This window comes from Lepisosteus oculatus, chromosome 7 (genome assembly GCF_040954835.1).
Source record: "Lepisosteus oculatus isolate fLepOcu1 chromosome 7, fLepOcu1.hap2, whole genome shotgun sequence".
In the NCBI taxonomy this organism is placed as follows: Eukaryota; Metazoa; Chordata; class Actinopteri; order Semionotiformes; family Lepisosteidae; genus Lepisosteus; species Lepisosteus oculatus.
The window spans coordinates 7,571,870-7,593,757 of NC_090702.1; the positions used below are offsets into that span (position 1 = coordinate 7,571,870).

Consider the following 21,888-nt stretch of genomic DNA (forward strand, 5'->3'; position numbering starts at 1 on the left):
ACATTGGCTTATCAAAAATACAATAAATAAGGTACCACTCCCTTTAGAACATAAAATGCAACAATCTACAAGATTCAGAAATCATATTCTTGTTAGCTAACCACGATGGCCATATTGTACTGTCCCAAAAAATTAGTAAACATATCTACAAGATACCTTTCTACAAAAGATAATGATACACAAAAGGCTATTCAGAAGAATCAACACTTGAGTAAGTGGACGAACTGCGAGCATGTCAGTGTAGGATATTCCTTCAAGCCCAGATGTCTTGTCGTCGTGTCATCTGATGTAAGAGCAAAGGCATGACAGAATCGTGACATCATCTTGGGAAGTGTAATACAGAGGTCTAGTTTTGCAGTGTTTTTTTGAGATGAAAGAAGGAAGACACACTTCATATTGCACTCTTTACATTCAATGATTTTTTTATGGTAGACAGTTGGTTCAATTATTACTGATACTAACTGCATTTAGTTAGAGCTTTCCATCCACAAGGTTTCTTACCTTTAGAAGGACCCACTTTGTCCACCACTGAACTGCAGCATCATTGGCAGTCCCTTGGGAAGAGAGAAATTAACTCACCAATTGAATTAATGGGAGAATTCAATTAGGGCAGATTGTTGAAACCCAGGGTAGAATTTAGATAGGACAGTGGGGTTAATACCCCTACTCTTTTAATCTGTGTCATGAGAAGCAATTCAGTTACTTTTTCCAGTGATGAGTAACAAAGCCAATAAATATAAAAAGTGCCATCTACATGAATAACCAATATCGAAAGGAAAAATAAGGTTCCATTACAGGGTTTATTCTGAGAATTGGAAACGAATGCAATGATAAATATAATAAGCTCATGTCTGACATGTAAGTCTTCTTACCTATGACTAATGGTTAGACACTCCAAAGGGTGCAACCTTCTTAAGATAATCCAGTTTATGACTGCCCTTGTGTAGCTTGTGTAATTGGGCTAGAGCATTATACAAGGTTGAAATGCTGAATGCTTTTCAGTGACTTAAGGTTCAAAAGTACATTTTAAACCATAAACCTTGAAAAATACAATCAATTATAGGCAGGAAGAACATTAATATAAAATAAATAAAATAGCAGTTTTCAAAAGCAAGGCAATGCTTTTAAATAGCTGTATCATTACTTAGAGACTTTTCTGCTTGTTACATTTTTGTGCATCTGGTACTTCCAAAATAACAGAAGTGGAAGGGAGCAAAGAAGTGATGATAATATCTGCTTGTGTAATGCTTTTCATCACAAATGAACCAACACATTGCAGTCCTCCTATTCCAGTACTGAGCAGAATCTGCCAGGCTTGGCCACCCAGATCAGAAGAGATCAGGCTTTAAGATGGTAAAGATATGGTGAAGAGGCAATGGATTTGGAACCTCCTGAAAAAACAGCATCCTGCTGTTTTGTTTGTTTGGTAAAGTAAGACTTTACTAAAGTAGGTCTGTTTATTTTGGAGATAGTAGGTGCTTTAGCTCCCTGCCTATTAACAGACTATAGACGTTCCGTTCATACAATGTTGGATCCTTTTAAAGGATTAAAGGTGCTGATTGTTTTTCTTGCCTACCTCCCCTCAAACGACGTAAAATAATAAAAAAACAACAACAACTAGGAAGCTGCTTATGTGAATATCTTGGTCTTTCCCACACACCTGTGCTTCAATAGTATACCCCATGCTGTCCTTGTCTGCTTCTTCCACCCTGTGAGAGGCTGCTGTAGGCGTTTCCTGTTGTCAAGGACTGCAGTTTTGAATGCCATGCAGGACCGCAGCCAAAGCTTCAGTGCTTTCACACACCATGTGCCCTGTTCTAGAGGCACATATTAATAAAACATACACCACCAGGCTAAGTGTGCACCTGCTCTCGTCCTAAGAAGAAAAACAGCATGACAAATTTGCACAGGCACTTGGGTCTTTCAGGATTCTAATTTAGGGCAGTTCGAATGATGGTTTTTAGTTATGTTCGTTTGGTTGGTTACTTGATAGTTTTATCAGTTTCGTGTAATTCGGACAAATGAACATGCAAACTCTGAGGCAGTTGGATTGACAGACCTATAGTCTTAAACACTTGGGAGTAGCTAAGAGCAACGTTGTTTATCATATACTCCTGCTCCAATAGTATATAGAAGTATGCTTTAAAACAGCAACAGACTTTTAGAAATACCATTCTTGAAGTCACAGAAAAAAGTATATTATCCAATAAAAGATTCCAGTCTATACTTTTGACTGTAGTCAATTTTATCTATCAATCCAGTTATAATCCAGCCAAGAGTCACAAGAAAGCTGGTGCCTACCCCAGCAAGCAACAGCTGCAAGGGGGGATACACCATGGACAGGACACCAGTCCATTACATGGCACACATTGACACAAATACATACATACCTAACACCAGGGCCAATTTTTCCAAAAGCCAATTGACCTCGCCATTTTTTTAGCCAGCAGCCACATTACCCTGCAACTAATACTACTACTGATAATAATAATTGTTTACACTTATATAGCGGTTTTCTGGACACTCCACTCAAAGTGCTTTCCAGGTAATGGGGACTCCCCTCCACCACCACCAATGTGCAGCACCCACCTGGATGATGCGACGGCAGCCATAGTGCGCCAGAACACTCACCACACATCAGCTATCAGTGGGGAGGAGAGGAGAGTAATGAAGCCAATTCATAGATGGGGATTATTAGGAGGCCATGATTGGCATGCTGACGCAGCTACCCACCTGAACTATTTAATACCATAGCTTACTTAACTAGCTCTGCATTTTAAAAGTCTTTGTTATCATAAAAAATACTGTGCATTTTGTACTTTCCAGAGTGCAGTGTTAAACAACGTCAACAGTGCAAATGTATTAGTGTCTCAACATGTGCATTAAAAGCTTCCATTTTACCTATTTTCTGCTGATGTCGGTGCGCTGACCTGGCAATTGACGCACAACTGTGACTGAACATCCTGCAGGCAAATATATTTTCTTAATGAAGAAAACAGAAAATCAACTACAAGACAGCAAAATTCTGCTCACTTAACTGTGTGAACTGGAATATGAATTTCTTCCTTTCTTTTGCTCTAGAGCTTAATGGAGGTGCCGCCGCTGTAACTGAAAAAGCAAACTTGTAAAAGAGCAGGACTTATTGGCAAATACTGCATAATACCTGAAGGTATGTCCTTTCCTGGACTCTAAGTGAAAAATCATAGCTTTTTCAAACTAGGCATACCTGGAACCCTCCTTTCTAGGACATTAATAAGTCTGGCTTTGCTCAATTTCATTGTGATGCTGAATGAAGAACGGTTTAACTTTTCACTGTGTACTCCTCATGTCATGTCAGTCAAAGACTTTGGATTGGGTGTTGGGATTTTGCCACTAAATCCACATTGGGATGTTATAGCTAGTTACAGCCTGGGTGGGCCCTGCCCCTCTTTGTGGTGTTTATGATAGAACTGAGGGAAAAGCCAGGAAAGGAGAGAATATGCACATTGGAGACACTTAACAGATCCGAAGTGGCCCAGCAGCATTTTTTCCTGTGCTGTTTAGAAGTGCTGGCAGGCAGTGCTCGTACCACACCTGCTCCCACTGGGACTGGTTTAGCAGCTGCTTTGCCTTTGTAAAGGACAAGAACAGGCCTTTCAACTCATCAGTACTTTTTGTTTTCCTAAACACTAAGTCACAATCACAGTATCAAGCCATGACTCAAAACTTCCCAGGATCTCTGCCTCTGCTATGTGTCCTGCATTCCAAGTATTGATAACTCTCCATGTAAAAAAATATTTTCTAACAGTAGTACAAATTTCCAGTTACATTTCTGTATTCAGTTCACTGAACATAACTTGAAATAACCCCTGGGATTGATCTTATTTATTCCACTTACAATTTGGAAGACCTCAGTCAGGTTCCCTTTTTAGACATCTTACACTTCTTCAGCCTGTCCTGAAGAAACTCATCCCTGGTCTGTTTCATACAGTAATCACTTGAACCATATGAATTACTTCAGATGCAGTCTAACTACGGTATCAAACCTACTCCGTTGGGCCCCTGAGCAAAGCCCTTAACCCCAACTGCTCCAGGGGCGCTGTATAAATGGCTGACCCTGCGCTCTGACCCCAAGCTTCTCTCTCCTCGTCTGTGTGCCTGTGTGTTTTATGGAGAGCAAGCTGGGGTATGCGAAAAGACAAATTCCTAATGCAAGAAATTGTATATGGCCAATAAAATGTGATCTAATCTTAACTTATCTTAACAGTTTCAACATAAGGTCTCTCACCTGACAATTGACAATTTACATTCTTTGCTATGTAAGCAGGAATTCTGTGTGCCTTTTAACTACATCTTTGCAATATCTAGATTCTGAGACCACTGTCTGTACTTCTCTTTTGAAACTTTAGAATCATCAGGTATTTGTTTGCTATAAAAACACCCCATTTACCTGCCATTTTTCCTTTCTCAGCCCAGTGCCATGATCGCTGCAACCGCACCCAAATGCGAATGAGGAAGTACAGGCAGATTCGTTGACATGCATACTTCTGAGCTGACATGATACCTCATTTGTTAATTCATCATAGCCCTGTGCGAACAGATGGAGTGTCCCTTAATGGCAATACCATAGCCTTAAAGTGCCTGTTCACTATGACTCATGTCTCCATAGAGCCTTCAATGTCTAATCCCAGCTCTTTCCTTTGGGATGCTTAGTCAATCGTGTGCCGCCACATGGAGAGTCCTGGTTTATGTCTGATGGTAACATGCTCTAGACTGGGATCACACAGCTCAACTTGCGCTTGAGTTGAGCACATTTACTCAATAAACCATTGGGCAGCCTTGAGTCGACTTCAGACCCTAAATCAGAGCTTCCCATTGCTGGTCCTCACTAGCAATCAAGCAATTACTTTACCATGTGAATCATTGTCTGCACCTAAAAAAGTTTCAAAGGTACTTCTGCAGAGGAATTTAAGGTGTTCAATGTCATCATCAAGAGTCCAGCTGGATATAAAGCCAGACAATATTGAGGTCACAAAGCCCTGTTCTCACAATGTGTTTTTTTTATTTGTACATCTCCCGTGATATATTTATGTCTTATATTTTCCTAACCCACATTCAAGACCTTACATGTACGAACCTAGGATTCAAAGTTCACAATCTTCATATACTGATAAAGTAATGTATCATTAGTGTCGACCAGTCACTTGAGATTTGTATCATCAGCGTGTCTGACTTAATGTTATAAACTCCTTGATTATTTATCATAATAATAATAATAAAAAACTTTATTTTATATAGCACCTTTAAAGGTGGCTTCTCAAAGCGCTTTACAGAATGACAACAACAAATAAATAAAAAGAATACACAAGATAAAACACAATTACAATATACAGAGGAGACCGTGGATGGTGGTACTAAGAAAAGCAGAGGGATGAAGAATGGAACCAGTTAAGTAAAGGCTTTTCTAAAGAAGAAGGTTTTTAGTCTGGATTTGAAGGAGTTTAGAGAAGGTGACTCTCTGATATCCTTGGGGAGAGAGTTCCAGAGCTTGGGGGCATAACAGGAGAAGGCCCTGTCACCCACACAATGTAGACGGGCTTGGGGGACAGTAAGGAGACCAGAGTTAGAAGAGCAAAGGTTGCGAGGTGGGGAGTAGGGCGATAATAGTTTAGACAGGTACTGAGGTGCCAAGCCATGCAGAGCCTTATAACTACATCTATCATCCACATATGAGGAACAGCAGCAGTTCCAACACCACTCCCTGCAGCATCCACACCCTCACCAAACCAGACACCTGACAACGGAGCAGGTTCTGAGCCCAAGTGCTCATAAGTGGTTCACAATAAATCCCCACAGCTTTCAGTTTAAGAATGAATTGCTCTTGGGCAACTTTGTTAAAGGTTTTCAGAAAATCCAGACATGCAAAATCGCTAAGAATGTCCTTAAATTTGGTGGCTTCTTCTTCAAAACAATTAAGTGAGACCCTACTCCAAAGAACACACACAGACCGTCCTCAATACTATTATGATATAAATATGATTCTAGTTTGTCCCTAACAACAGATTCCCATATTTAACATAATGAACGTATTAAGCCGAGTCGCCATTAATTACCTGGTTGCTTTCCATTTTAGAATTCGTATTGAATTTGCAATCTTCCAGTCTCCTAGAAACTGGACTCTCCAGTTTAAAATGACAGTCATTTTTTATCATTGTGGTTTATGTAGTGGTTTATAAAATAATTCACTAATCTCTTATAGCCCATCCTTATGTTCAGATTTTTTTAATTTGTCTTAATATCACAGTTTCTTCAATTTCAAAGTTGTGTATTCTTACATATTAAAATGTGATATTTTCAAGACTTTAGTGAAGCAGTAACTGAGAGCATCTGCAATTTTCTTTTCACACTATTTTGCCCTACAGTTTTTTAATACTTTTTACCTCCTCCACGTTACTCAATGTCAATTCAGTTGCACTGACACCTTTTTCTCATGAATGTCCCCAGACAGTAGTGAATAAGACCCAGTAAGCACAGAACCCTACCTAGCTTGAGGCATGCACAATTAGGGGGCAGTGTGCTTAGCCTGGGGTGTTAGGAATAGTATTAAAACCGTAAGACTGGGAGAACCAGTAACACGTGCGTAAGAAAAGACAGGCTTCAGATCCACTCCAGTCACACCCGTTTGTTGAAAAAAAAAGCATCAGTACACATTTCAGTGTTAATCTTACATTATGAATACCTCAAAGGGCTTTTACTTCATTATATAAATCCCTTCCAATAATCCATACCATACTCTAAGAATGATGGTGTCAAAGGTATCAGCAGGTCAGTGCTATGGTTCAGTATGGAGTGCAGTGGCTGAAACCTCAGCACATACTGTATGTGACCATTTCTCAGATATTTGCACAGGAATGCCGAACTCTGAAACTAGTGTGTGATATAACATAAAATGCGAAGTGTTAAGCTTTATACAAACAATTAACGTTGTGTTTCTGTGACCTCGAGAATTTCAGAGAACGTATTATTAGGCCCTTGGCAGGAAAACATAAACTTATGCAAATGTGGCCTGGTGATGTAACGGAAGAGGGAGAAACATGTTGCGAGAAGATTAGATAATCTTGTTTTTCTACTATCAGACGTGTGATCTATTACTATCTGGGTGTGGGATTTTGTACTTTTCCACTCAGCTGAGGTAAGCATCACCTTGTTATCTTCTGGCCTTTTTTGAGATGCATGTCCAGACCTGTTGGCAGCCTCCTCCTCCTGGCCTGCTCTGATGAAGAGATCGGTCTTGCTGGCCTTGGGTTCTTCCCACTGTTCTTTCACCTCCTGCTCTCCCTGGTGCCTCTGTGGAGTTTCAGAGAATCCAAGAGGAACCCGGAGCTGAAAAGAGAGCTAACCCATCACTACCCCTGTGCAAATATGTAGCTGTGGGTTAATATATGATGATTTTGTGTTCACTGACTTGTACTGAAGGTAGGAAATGGAGGCGTAAATTAGTGAAATTATTTAGTGACTTACTTTGGTGAATAAATCCTCTCTTATACCTACCCAAGTCTTAATCAGTTATCTGATATCTATTAAACATGCTTTGGAAGACTACAAGAATATCAGCTGTGTCTTCTGTTACTTTCATTCATATTTAATTAGATTGCACTGTTCAGATTTTTGCATGCTTTCATGGGGTATTTGCTGGGTGCTACAGGTCCCTCCCACCTTCCAAAGACATGCTAGGTTACGAGATGTCTCTGATCCCTGTGAGTGTGTGTGCAATGCACCCTGCTGTGGGCTATCTTCCTGTCCAGGGTGGAGTCCCACCTTGCACACTAAGCTTCTGGGACAAGCCCAGAGACGCTCCCACCCCTACCAGGAGTAAACTGTTCTCCGATGCTGGATGAAAGGATAGAATATGTAGACTGGACCAGTACTTTTTTACAAACCCACACAAAAGAAATGCACACAGGCAGGGCAAGCTAAAATGCATGTCCCTCAAAGGCACGTGAGGCTTCCCATTCAAAAGGCTTTGTTTAAGAGTCTGAATGGACCCTAGTTAGAACTCTTGCTTTCAGTGATCACCTCACAATCTGCCTCTGCCGAGAAAAAAAAAACTACAGCAAAGCTTTAAACTTTAACTTCAGGGAAAAGTTTTTTTTTTGGAATAATTTGTAACATCCATTCATTTTCTTTGAGCTTTTTCAGGGTCTCAAAGGAGCCAGAGCCTATCCTGGCGTTAACAGGCACAGGGCAGTATACTCCCTGGCCAGGCCATGACAGGGCAGAAAGACTCAAACACAGGCAAGCACACGCTCACACAAAGACCAATTTTCGTAGAAGCCAACTAACCTACCTGTATGTTTCTTGGCTGTGTGGGGCCACTGTGCCACCTTGCCACCCTATGTTTAAACAAAACCAAAAAATACGAAGCAGTAGATTGTGTTCCTAGGCATGCTGTCTTTCTAAGGCAACTTCATTTTAAAAAAAAAAAATGGAGATCGAGGCTTACTGGCCACAAATCTTCTAAGACCGTTAAAGTTCCTGCCCAAGATAAAACGGCATTCAAGCAGGTGCACCAAAGGATCCCTGATGTACAATCAATTAAATAAATCTCGTTCTAAACCCCCTCCATGTTTTATTAAAAATAAAATGAGTAAAAAACTGAATGTACTGTGATTTGCATGGCAATCAATGTCCACATTAGAGCAAAGCAGTTGAACTGTTCTTCAATGGAAATATTAAAAGATTTTAGGACAGAAACGTTTTATAACTGTATTGTCCGTGTCGATGATGATCTGTGCAGTATGCTGATGAGGGTCTGCCTGAAATGTAATTGACATAATGTAAGGATATTATTAAAATATATGGACCACTGCTGTCTTCAGCTTGCTGTTGCCTTGGGCCAGTCGTACTTATTCCTGGTCCTCAGAGACTCCTGTGCCTTCTGGTATATATTCCAAATGAGCTTCATTGAATCTTAATGTCATGTCATAATTAGCTCAGTTAAGGTTTTTGTTTACAGCTCCTTATTAATTGGAGAGCTTGCTGTTACATCTGGATTTTTTTTTCAAGCAACTTGAAAAATCCAGCTTTTGCAGCACTGAAATGATAGGAACTGGTACTAATTAACTGTTAAGATTCTAATTGAGATTAGAACAAATTGAAGGCACTGGTGTCCCCACAGGCCAGGACCTTGTCTCAGACAACCGCTGAGGTTACATCACTATACTATATGACTTGATGGGTTTATTTTGTCATATAACATCTGGATGGTGACTACGATGGCGCTTCTGTATTTCAATTTGCAGTGTGCTCCTGGCAACAGCCAGATATATGCTCCACTTTAGGATACAGTAAGAAACAGACACAGAATTAGTGTTTAGTAGGTAATTTGGCAAAAGCAGTAATAGGGCAAGCTTACATTTTCCCCATTTCTATTGTTCTGTATATCCAGCAACTAGGAACTGTCAGTTGTTTCAAGGCTCAGATCAACAGGAATGATTCCTGTACCAGCTCAGGAGAGAATGACACACATAGATGTGCTCCGCTACAGAACCATTTATCTTTTGGCAGGTGGCAGGCTCCACAGCACCTGACAGGAGTGTTGAGAGGTAAGTAGGATTTCCCCATTAGTCACTCCAAGCGGTAGTGCTCCCGTATGCACCTAGATTTGAAAAGACGCCGACTAATTCCAGGCCTACCTCTGGCAGTGCTGTGACAGCTGTGCACTAGTTTTCTGGGGAATCACAGTCACAATTACCTAATGACATCATTCAGGCTAGAACTGTCAATGTCTGGGCCAACATGCATTCCAAGAGAGACCCTTTGCTGGGGCACCCAGAAGATACTTTTGCTTCCAGGAACTGAGTTTGATACTCTCATCTTAGATTCTTTTTAAAAGACTTAAACCACTCTCAGATTTGCCAGGTGTCCTTTCTCCACCTGTAAAACACCCTTAGCTGGATTCTGCGAAGGGCTTTTCCTCCCTGCTAAAAACGTCTGTGATTTGCTTTCTAAAATTTCAAGCGTAAAAATGAGTTCGGAAGTCGAGACACCTTTCCCCTCTTTCCTCTCTCCTGGCGTAAACAACCTGCGTTCTGCTACACGAGAAGCTAGAAATGTTCTGCCACGTATGTTCTGAACTATATCGGGTACATGCTGTACAGTACGGAAGAAATTACGCAGCCGACAAGAATCCCTGTAGCCACAATTACTGTATGTAGAGGATATTTATGTTCCACTTTATCTTACAAGCATTTATTCTTAAAAGGCACTGACGTGCAATCATTTTTGATAGACGTAGTTTTGTTTTACGTGGAATTACATGCATTCTAAGGTTCTGGTTGAAAACAGTCGTTCTTTTGTTTGCATTTGTGCGATCGCTGTTCAAAGGCAAAAATAAATGCAACAGGCGAGTTCTCATGCTAAGCATAACAGTTGATCAATTAATTTCTTACACTGCTCCAACACTCCGAAATCACCCAAAGTCTGTTGCCTTCGTACCGTCAATTTAAACTCGCAAGTTTGGAAAACTACAATGTCAAGCGCGCCACAGGAAGAGAAGAACTCCAACTACCATCAAAACACCGAGCGCGACGGAGGGGCTTATTTCTTTCGCGTGACCTTAGCCAACCCCTCAGCACAATCACGTGGGGGGCTTCTGGCGCGTTTTTATTGGCTATCAATGACTCACGCGATGGGCGTCATAGACGACGCTCACGGCCTCCAGGAGTCGAGTTTATTCCAGTCAGTCAGTTGGTTGATAGGAAGGTAATGGTAGTGTTTAGTGGTAGGAGCAGGTGTTTAACTGGGTCTTATCAGCTTCCTGGGAGCAACGTACGTTTAACTACACACCTGACCTGGCTTTTCGCTTTTAAGGTAATTGAAGCACCGTTACTCGTGGGGGATTACAATTATATTCTTATTGCCGATTTTAGACAGGGCACATTCGCGAGAGGACCGGCCTCTCTTGTTTATGTGTAATTTCTGTGGGTCTTTACAGTGATCTAGGCAGACGAGACGAGTCCAGCATTCCTGTCTGAAACAAGTGCACTTTCCACCTTTTAGCTCGGAGAAGCAGCCCCTCTAGATCCGGAATCACAAGCCATGACGATCGCCAGAGCGTTTTAGTGGTTATAGTCTAATTAGTTCAGTATCGGCTACTGTCCTCTTTTGACTTCGATGTGATGACTTAATTTCTAAATGTGTGCGTGGTCTTCTCTTTTCGGCTTTGCCAGCTGGTTAGAAAATAGCTACTTTCTCCTTTGTTCCTGTTCGGGCAGGTGGTAACTGAAATTTTGCGGCTCTGTCTGTTTTTCCACGGCTTGCTTTGTTTTTAATGTCTCCAGACGGGGTGGGTTGTCACTTATTTACAAGCCCCCTAACAAGCGACATTTGTGATCCGTAAGTCAGAAGGCAAACACCGGAAAAAAAACATTTTCGGATGCGTATCAGCGTTTTGATATGATCATCTGTCCATCTTTCTGTTACATTAAGATTAAAAGTGAAATAGCTCGCAGCACTAATGCAGCTGACTTTGAAAGGGAGTTTGAGGTGAGGCCGGTTGTAACTGAGCGCAGTGTTTAAGATAAGGGTGTTAATGATGTCTGTCCGAAGACTTTATTTAAAAAAAAGCGTTCAAGAGCTGAAATTCACAATAATTTGGCCACGTCATTAACGTACCAGTTTTTGATCATTTCGAGACGCTTGCCAAATCTGAAGGAAACGTGCAAATGGTTTGCGTTTTGAAATATACGCCATTTACCGATTCACCCGACTACAATGCTTTTGGACTCTTTTAATTGAGCGACTGATTTTTAAGATCTCTGTACTTGTTCTGATACTGTTTGAAATCCATTAGAGCGCTTTCCTTATTAAAAAAACACATCAAAATAAAGTAGAACCTAATGTAGTTCACATTATCGTCATCATATCAATACAGAAATGTTACAGTACATTACTATGATGCCTGGGCTGATATAATGTCCTAAAATGTTTTAGGTGAAGATCTTTGTGAACAATTTAATTTTTCTTTAATTGTTTTTGCGAAACAAATTTACCTGTAATGTAAAAAGCATCCTAAAACGGCATTCAACAAAGTTCTGTATTTAACTACTCTCTTATCTCTCGGAAAAGCAGTTTAAGATTTTGGGAAAGCACCATGCATAAGATTTTCTGTATTCAAATCTAGAGACATGTTTATGGATTGCCTCCTGTTATGTTATATATTGTGCAATACTGTAATCTTCATACAGTAATATTGCAATCCTACCTGAACTAAGTCTTTTGTTAAAACAAAATCTATTCCACACTACAGTGCTCAGTGCTTGCTAACTTTTATTCTCTTTGTGCCCTGTGAAAATAAGTCAATCAATGGACATATTTTTTATTTTAAGTCACAGTAGTATAACTTTTTTTTTCGACAGCAGCAATCCAGAAATATTCCACTTGACATGATCCAGTTTAAATGTTATTCCCCTACAGTAGATACTTCCTCACTTGTCTTAAGGATATATAGAAAATGCAGGTTGCAATTTTTTAAGCTCATTTCACCGAGTAAGGAATAAAAGTGAGAGGTATTCAAAGTAACTGTGCAAAGAGGTTGGCATAGTCAAAGTACTGACCACAGTGTTGGATATGACTCAGTCTCATAGGTTTTCTGAGCCCTTTCTGAGAACATGATTCAATTAAATATTAAAAATGCGGATACATTTTTAGTTTTTCTTTGCAGCCACATTTTAATTTATAGTTTCATTCTGCATCTCATCACAAAATGTTTTTTCCCGTTAGTATTCGAATGAATTGACTGTATTTAAGTATGCACGCAATCAAGTAGTTTTTTATTAAAGTATATATTTTTTCATTTATATTATTCCATGTAATACAATTTAAAGTTGTTGCTTTCTTTTAAGATGTATGTGGGAATGGCTTAAAGGAAAGTCTGAAGATGGAGTGAACAGGGCATGTGAAATTCGGTTTAAGTGTCTGCATTTGATCATATTGCATTATAATTGCACTGAGGTCCAAATTTGAATTTCTGTCTCAAGTATACATCAGCCAGTCCTACATGTGTGTAAGAAACAATGCTGGCTCAAGAAAGTGTTCCAAAGGTAAGTGTCCTATCACTAACACTTGTGCATCAGAAGAATAGTATTAGCCAAGACAGGCCTGGCGTGCTGTTACTCCTGAGCTTGGGAGTGGTTTGAGCTGACACTTTCCCTGCAAACATTTATTTTCCAATTCTTACATGCATTAATAAAAATCAACAAGAACTTCGTGGACAGACATTGCAAAAAGAAAAAAGTTTCCAGATTTGAGAATTAGGCATTTACGGATCTAATGAGACGTATTTATTTTTTTTGTAGAAAATCAGGCTAAATGATTGATGCCACCTCTATGTTGTATTAATTAATCAGGGGTCTTGTGTTATGTTTTCAGTGCCATCTCACCTTTATGTAACCACAGATGTGTATAATTGAAGCAATTAAGCCTTTTTTTATATACCAGTTTTGTTAAGCAACCTGGTAAAAACAATTCTGTAAAAAAAGGAAAGCTCTGTGACCTTCGACAGCGTGTGGGTTAATGCAGTTTTTGTTGCACATCATGGCTGTAATATGCAATCACCAGATATCAGATTGCAACATTTCATCACTGCCTGAGCTGTGCTATCTTGGGTAGCAAGGCTGTGTGGATGTGGCTTTTTCCCCCCAGCAGGAGGAAAGAGAAGGTCTTTTATGGAATTGGAAAAGGCCTCAGAGGTGTGTAGTGAAGCTGGTGCACTGAAAGAGCAGGGGACCTACATTCTCTGAGGGGGGAATTGGCTACTGACTGGCTCAGCTTTCAGAGGTGTTCACACTGAGTGCAGGTTGAACTCTGTGACCCGGAAGTTTTGTGTGTGTCAACGACTGGGGCTCTTCAAGAGATGGGCACACGACTGGCTCAGCTTTGCTAGGTGTAGGGTTGGTTGGGCTTTTGTTGTCTTTAGGGGAAATGGCCACTCCTGCACCATCCGAGGCACCTGTAGGCTTAAACCAATGCCCGTTAAAGATGTGTCGCTACTCTGGTTGGCGCTAGCTGTCCCATAAGGCACTGCGAACCTTGTCCTGTCGAATAATAAACGACTCTGAGGGGTGGGCAAGTTGGAGGAACTTCCTCATTCCCCCCCCCATTTAGTATAGGAGTCGTTCCCGTGTCCAATACATAAAGAAGTAATAGGTGGTTAAAGACTGAGGGGTGTAAAATGAAACTAAACAGGGATATAGATGAAATCTTACTAGTTTGGGAGCGTGTCAGTGAGAGCAGAAGGGATTTCTGGTTTCCCCAGTGCCGTGCACAGGTTATTTTCAGTGTAGACATTGATATTATGTATTCTGGACAATCTTGCCTTTTTGGCCTTTAAATCTATGACGTGACCATACATTTCTTCATTATTCATGCGAAGGTTCAGACCATATCTCCAGGTATTTATGCACTGTACGTCCAGACTACCACAGAAGGAAGTCTAATTTAACTTTAACCAAATGTGCTTGAGACTTGGGCTTTCCTGACCTTTTTTTCTTGTCAATTAGTAATGCACTGCCCGTTGAGTCAAATCAAAAGCTGGTATGCTGATCGACTGTATTTGTGCATACCACAACCACAGTCCTGTAGAACAATGCAGTATACTTTTGTACTTCTGTGGGTGGTGGATTTTGATCATGACAACAGATTCATTTGAGCAGTTTTCACAAATGTGGTTTTGGAAGTGAGAATTCTGAGACATCGTCCAGTAAGTATCCTTTGTGAATGTTCCTTAGGGTGAAGCCCCTGTTCTCTTTTTTTTTTTTCTTTTCCGAGATCTCGCATCAACAAAATATTGAAGCTCACGTTAAGATGCCCTGCATTTTATTTTCCATTTAAAGGGAAAATTGGGGTCTTCGTGGGGAGTGTTGTAAGACTCTGAAGGGATACGAGAACAAACGCTTTCAGTGTCAGGGAGCAAGATGTTGGTCTTAGTACTGGTGGTTGGATGCTTTTCAGGACATATGACAGAGGAACAATGGCACCAGTGTGAAGATCGTAGTAGAAGGCCAACATCACAAATCTCTTATATTGTCACATGATTGTGGCACCAAGAAAGCCTAAATAACATGTTTTGTTTGTGTTTGCTCTGCACCCAGTTATGCCAGTGATTGTAAAAAGAACACAATGTTTTATTTATTAGGAGAAGTCTGGGGGGAGTTCTAGATGACAGTTGAGCACAAATTGAGCTAAATTCAACCTGGCTGCTCTTCAAGAGTAAGTGAAGGGACAAGTTGTGGAATAGGGTTGAAAAAGAGGCTCTGAAAAGATGTGCCTACAAATATGAGCCATGTTTTTTTTTTAGGTTGGTTGAAGGCTGTACTGGTTAAAATTGTTGAGTTTTAATATTTAGCTTATATTTAAGTAGGGCATGCAGATATAGCTTGCAATGCTGGTATTTTTTCCAAATATATTTCCTTTTTTAAAAAAAAAGGAAACTTAGCCTCCTCTGCTAAACAGTAACCGAAATGTTCGGTTTCACGGTTTGTAATCCCTTATGCAAAGACCTGAGAAGCTTGCATCACTGTCAGTGCTGTTGGCCACCCCTCCCCCAAAACTAAGAGTGAGGGCCAGAAAGCAGCTCCTCCTGTCGTGCGCAGCAACTGCAGGCCCTGCTGCTCTCTCCTAGGATGGCTCTGTGGAGGGGACAGTCTTGGCTCTCCGACACCGAGCTTGCTGGGAGTCTTATTGTGAGATGCCTCCGGACGTCTGGGAAATGGACCTTGTCTGTGGCTAAGGATCTGCGCCTGTGGCTGGAAGGTTGCCGGTTCAAATCCCGCAGCCGGCAGAGGAATCCAACTCCGTTGGGCCCCTGGGCAAGGCCCTTAACCCCAACTGCTCCAGGGGCGCCGTATAAATGGCTGACCCTGCGCTCTGATCCCAAGCTTCTCTCTCCTCGTCTGTGTGCCTGTGTGTCTCATGGAGAGCAAGCTGGGGTATGCGAAAAGACAAATTCCTAATGCAAGAAATTGTATCTGGCTAATAATGTGATCTTATCTTATGTTGAATCAGCCTGTGCTGCTCTAGGGTACCACCCAGTCTTTGACGCTGCTCTGTTGTCTGCTGACAGAAGCGGATGAAACTTCTGCTCCAGAACCGTGATGGCATTGGTGAATTGGAGAGGGGGGGGGATCACCATTCTGGACGAACTGGTAGATAGAAGCTGCTAATGTAACTTCAGTCAGTCAGGCAATCAATCAGTCAGTCAGTCAGATTTATTCTTGTATAGTGCCTTTCAGACAGAACATTCTCAAAGCACTTTTCATCCATTTTACATAGAAAGAAAAATGTACAGAAGCAGAAAAAGTACAAATGTACAAGAAAACATACAAATGATTAGATTTAAATAAATATTTTGGGTATAAAGCCACAGGTGGGTCTGCTGATTGGCTCTGTTAATGCAGTTGTCTTTAAAGTTCTTCTCTGGGGCTTTTCAGTTGCATGCTTGCCTGAGTGCAGGCCGAGCTCTGTGCTCGCAGGTTCCAGCCTGGGTCAGGTCACTAGCTGACTGTGACTGGGATTCCCCAAGTGGCAGTGAAGAACTGGTGTAACACTCTCAAGGGAAGGGTAGGTTTAGTCGGCTAATCTTTCGATTTGAATTAATTGAACTAAGGAGTTGTTAGATTGTAAGAACATTTAAATGACTTCAGAAAACCTGTTTCAAGTCTGCTGATGTTCGCAGGTTCCAAAATAAACACTACAAAGACATTATTCATTCTTAGAAAACAAAGGGTGTTCTTGCAACATATACAGTAATACAAAGATATTGTTTGTTGTATTGCTGTTATTTGTATTTGTATTAACTTTAATATCATTACATTTTTGCTCTCAGTATTTTTTATCTAATTTCTCTGAGATTTTTATCTTTATCTGTTCACTTCTGAAGCCAACACAGACTTAACTAAGATCATGAAATTCATAACCCTACTGCAGTTGCCTCAGTTAACTCCTGAATGTGCTGTGCTTTTGGATGCTGCTTTATTTATTTTTTACTGCATTTAAAGGCAGCTGCTTAATCTACAGTGCAGAAGTTGAAGTCTCCTACTTTGGGTACAATCCCATCTATATTATCTATATGTAAATTTATATATGTATGTTACTAGTTCAGTAAATTTGTCAAAGCAAACCGGCTAAAAGATTGCTACTTCTTGGGGAAAAATACCCCAATAGAAAGCTCTAGGTTCAGGACATTTTGCTTTCAGTAACATACAGAACCTCTTCCATTATTGTTTATCAACTAAGAACTAAACGCTTGATGTAAGATGTTGAAATTCACTTTTTATTTTTTGCCAGATAAAACTATAATGACTTTTTTTTTCCCGATTCAGGCAATAAACGAGTGAAATTAATAAATGTTGACCTTTTAACCTACTTTTCCACCACGTGACCGGTGCTTTAACAACCCACTTTAAACATGTTCAGCATGAAGTAAAATTAAACTATAATTATTAATATTCAAAATGATTAACGTGTAGTATGCACTTATCATTGACAATTATATTGATAATAATTGCTGTTACCTCCAACGGTTAAGGAAAAATGTTTTGAAAGACTGCAATGCACAACCTGAAATAAAAATGTGCTACAGCGACTTTTGAAATCTAAATTATAAATGCAAAACTAGGTAACGGATGGTTGAATTGTACTGAAAGTTCTTGCTGGAGTCTGAACTCCTCTCTGCATCGCTGTAGCTTGACTCTGAGAAAGGCATTGTGGGTCAGTATGTAAAAAGTACACAGCAGAAATGACGCTTTTTCTTTCACAAATATACTCCTGCAGACCGATAGCTGCTTGTCAAAATGTCTCTGTCCAGAGTGATTAAAGACTTGGGCTCAGAAATGTATCGGGCTAAGAGAATGGACAGTTTTCCCTGGCGATTCATGAAGGTCCCCAGATTAGCGGTCAGGTTCATCAGTAAACACATCAGCATTTACTGGGAGACGATTCTGGCATCTTTGTTGCTCAATCGGTAGAAGGCGTGTGCCGATTTTCCTTTCAATGGAAAGGCCGTGCGTCTTCACTAGTTTTCCTCACTTGTCACCATCTCTGACGATGAATCGCCCTTCGGTATTTTTAGTCTTTTTCAAAAACTGCAGGACAAGCGACAACTTTTCTGAGCCTCTCTTTAACCCTGGTTTAAAGCAAAGGTGGGAGCTGTGAGCGACTGCGGAGGTGGAAAAAGAAATGGCCAAAGCCACAGCAGGACTTGATGGCCCTTGGAACAAAGGAATGCGTTGTAGTCCTGTCGGCCGAAGAGCTGGAGAGACGAAGGACTATTAGAAATAATGCAAACGAAATGTATTAGAAATACATTTGTTCTAGGAGGGAAGGGAATGGTTTTATCAGTGTGAAGACTGGGCCAGTGGCTGGACAGTCCTGCGATTGTCCCCATTTCTGACAATTTGTCAATTACAATTACAACTGTAAAAACAGGCGCTGTCCTTCGGCTGAGACGTAAAACCGAGGTCCTGACTCTCTGTGGTCATCAAAAATCCCAGGGTGTTTCTTGTAAAGAGTAGGGGTGTAACCCTGGCGTCCTGGCCAAATTTCCCATTGGCCCTTACCAATCATGGCCTCCTAATAATCCCAATCTATGAATTGGCTTCATTATTCTGCTCTCCTCCCCACTGATAGCTGATGTGTGGTGAGCATTCTGGCGCACTATGGCTGCCATCGCATCATCCAGGTGGATACTGCACATTGGTGGTGGTGGAGGGGAGTCCCCATTACCTGTAAAGCGCTTTGAGTGGAGTGTCCAGAAAAGCTCTATACAAGTGTAAGCAATTATTAATTATTATTATTAATTTGAACTTCATTTCAAAGCACTGGTGCAAGCTTCTTAGGCAAAATATCAGGATCGCTGCTATCGACACAATCTTTCATTCTATGTTGATAACCTCTTTAGATTGATCTCTGATTTTCCAGTTTGGTTTTCTTACATCTTTGACTATTTGATGTATTGGATTATTTGTTATCTTTGGCATAAACTGGATCTGACATAAATTAGTTCTTATTGGGTGAGGTAAGAAATCAAGCCTTCAGTCCCTGTTTTGAAAACTTGTTTGCCACTTATATTTCTCGGAAGATGTTTGAGAATCTTTAGGAGAACGTAGGCACGGATAAATAAATCAGGTTTGACTGCAGTTCCTTTATAGGACACGCTAGATGGTAACATTTCCATTATAAAAGTGAGTACATGTCCTCACATTAATTTCGGCCTGAATTATCCCCATGCCAAAAAAATAGCAGAACTTTTAATTAGTTTAGATTGGAGTCTGGCTGTACTTAATTTAAATATTGCTTTTGGGCTTTTCTTTTGAGGCTGTTTTGAACATGGCTTTATCACCATCATGGTACCCAGTAGCAGATTTAATTAAGTCACTCCAGGATCTTTTATATCTACTCCCTAGGATGGGACTGTTTCATTTCAAATGCTCCAATTATTACAAACAACGTGAATATCTGTAAGAAAGTCAACCATTTTCTTGTCAGGCTCCTGAAATTTCATACAGTTAACCCTCAGTTTAACAGATTAATAGGAGGGAAGTGGTGTCCTTTATTGCCAAATATCCAGTAATCGCCAATAATGTTTTTCAGAAACAAAACACTTTTTTGTATGAGAAAATATTACACAGTATAAATGCTTTTTGTATCTTTTGGCTTATTTTTTTAACAATTGTGATCAACACAGTGGGGAAAAAAAGCCTTTTATTATAATAATAATAATTGCTTACACTTATATAGCGCTTTTCTGGACACTCCACTCAAAGTGCTTTACAGGTAAGGGGGACTCCCCTCCACCACCACCAATGTGCAGCATCCACCTGGATGTTTAATATAAACGATTATAATTTATTATACGTTTATTATAAACTATTTAATGAATTTTAAAAGTACTGTGTAAAATTCACTAAAGCATGCAAAACACACAAACCAGCCATGGTAAAGCAATTGACCTATACCTGTAGAGCACCATTTAGATTCCTGAATTTTAAACTGCTGACTTATTATTGGTGCCTTTCATTGTTATTGCAGGGAAAGTCTGACATTTCTGATTTTAAAGCCAATCCCTTTTAAGCGGCCAATGTCCATTAAACAGACGGTTTACTGAAGTTTGCTCTCACTGATGGGTTCACGGCAATTTCCTTCCGGTGATCTCTTTGACAACCACTGAAGCAGAATTCAGGATCTGAGGAAGACTTATTGACTCCCTGTTTTTTCCCATTTTTTTGCACCCCTGACTCTGCTGAATCCCTTTCCGCTTGATGGGCTGCCATGGGACACCATGTTTCCCTCTCTTCTGGTGACTGATAATTGTTTCAGTAGTTAGTACAGGGGAGGGGGGTGTCGTCACCTCTCTGTGACTTTTGTGTTTTCTAAAGGAGGGCCACACCCAGTCACCTTTGTGATAAAGAAGTGGACAATCTTGAGGGGGGGGTCCTAATTGGAGTGCGGTCTGGGATGCTGCAGTTTCTTAAACCTATAAACCCAACACACCAACTAATCCTTTTAAAGCTTGCACTTAGAATACATGCAATACCGAATCAGTTGGCCCAAATGAAAAGCCTGCCTGCGTGTGTTCCGGCGTGTTCTGCGATACAGCTCCTTTGGGTGTGTCGTGTAGTCGTGTGGCTTTGATGATTCCCACCTTCCTGTCGGTTGTCAGGCACGGCACCTTGTGTTCTCAAGTGTGACTGCAGTTCCAACTAATTTTATGAGACTGGGCGGAGACTGAGAAGCTCCTTTTCAGATAAAAAATTGTCCTGGCTGTATATTGATAGCGCAAATATTGTTAGGTGCTTTTTAAATAAAGTTCAAGAAAGGGCATGCTAATAGTTTATTAGGAGGTTTTAAAAAGTAGTTCTGTTATGTTTTGTCATAGAATCATTGCGGTTTTTTAATCCAATCCTTATTGCTTATCTTTAACTAGCAGTGTGGTGTGAATGATTTTATGGCAGTAGGGGCTGTCTCTGCTTTGTACAGGGTGTTTGTTTTTTTTGTTGCTATTTCAGTGAAGTTGAAGGGTAATTTTGGGGTAATCTTTGTGATTAGGGGTTCTTGACTACCCTCCTCATTTTATTTTTAAAATTTATAGAGGGTTTAGTCCACAGTGGTTGGTATCTTAAGGATTAAATTAGATGGCTATTTCTATTTCTGAGTTATTTTTATGGCTTTGCCACAGGCCACATAAGTTTACTATTACAGAGCTGCGAGAGCCAGGGAACAAGTTAAGTTTTTTTTAAAATAAAATGTGAGAGTATGGGTGCATTAATTTCCACTAGAGCTGTACTGACAAATTGTCTTAATTCTTATTCCACCAGGTAGGTTGGTGTTTCACCTTTGCTGTTTCACCTTCCTTGTACAAACCTCTTGAGAATCCAGAGGGAACTGGTGTAGGATGGCTGTTTACTCCACATGGAGAATACAAACCTTTGTTACTATGTAAAACTTGTGGTTAGAAATTTGTTCCGTAGTGAAGTGTATGATGTATGTTTTTTTTCAGAGAATCCTCTTTGGATTCTGAATAGCAGCTACAAAACAGTACAATTTGTAGCTGTAACAAAACAAGCTGTGCTGGGCGTGTCCACTTCTGTGTATGCTTGTGAAGTCATTCCTCGTACTTTCATCTAGAAAGTAGTGATCAGAATTGGAAAGGCAGGGGATCTGAGATGCACCTTTTGACAGTTACAATGTGTGGTTGCTCCTTTTCTAAGAAAACGCAGGCCAAAGGTATTGCCCCAGATTAGATTCTAGAATGAGCCTGTGATGGACCAGGTACAATTTCTGGCACAGTGCAGCTATCAGGGCCAAAAGATGGGGAAAACATCAGGGGAGCAGGAATTAGATGTGACACTG

At 40.5% G+C, this 21,888-nt stretch overlaps 1 protein-coding gene and 1 long non-coding RNA gene across 2 annotated transcripts in view; one reads left to right on the plus strand and one right to left on the minus strand.

Annotated features, from left to right (window-relative positions):
- Positions 1–109: 109 nt before the first annotated feature.
- Positions 110–5,296, minus strand: LOC107078068 (uncharacterized). The gene is made up of 3 exons (XR_001479044.2): positions 1,661–5,296; positions 502–554; positions 110–283 (listed from the first exon to the last, which is right to left on the minus strand). It is a non-coding gene; the product is annotated as an uncharacterized lncRNA (long non-coding RNA).
- Positions 5,297–10,693: 5,397 nt separating this feature from the next.
- Positions 10,694–21,888, plus strand: part of LOC102694486 (adiponectin receptor protein 2) — a 55,999-nt gene continuing 44,804 nt past the window's right edge. Inside the window, exon 1 of the mRNA XM_006633669.3 lies at positions 10,694–10,851. The gene's annotated coding sequence lies outside the window, so the exon portion shown is untranslated. The remainder of the gene's footprint in view (positions 10,852–21,888) is intronic.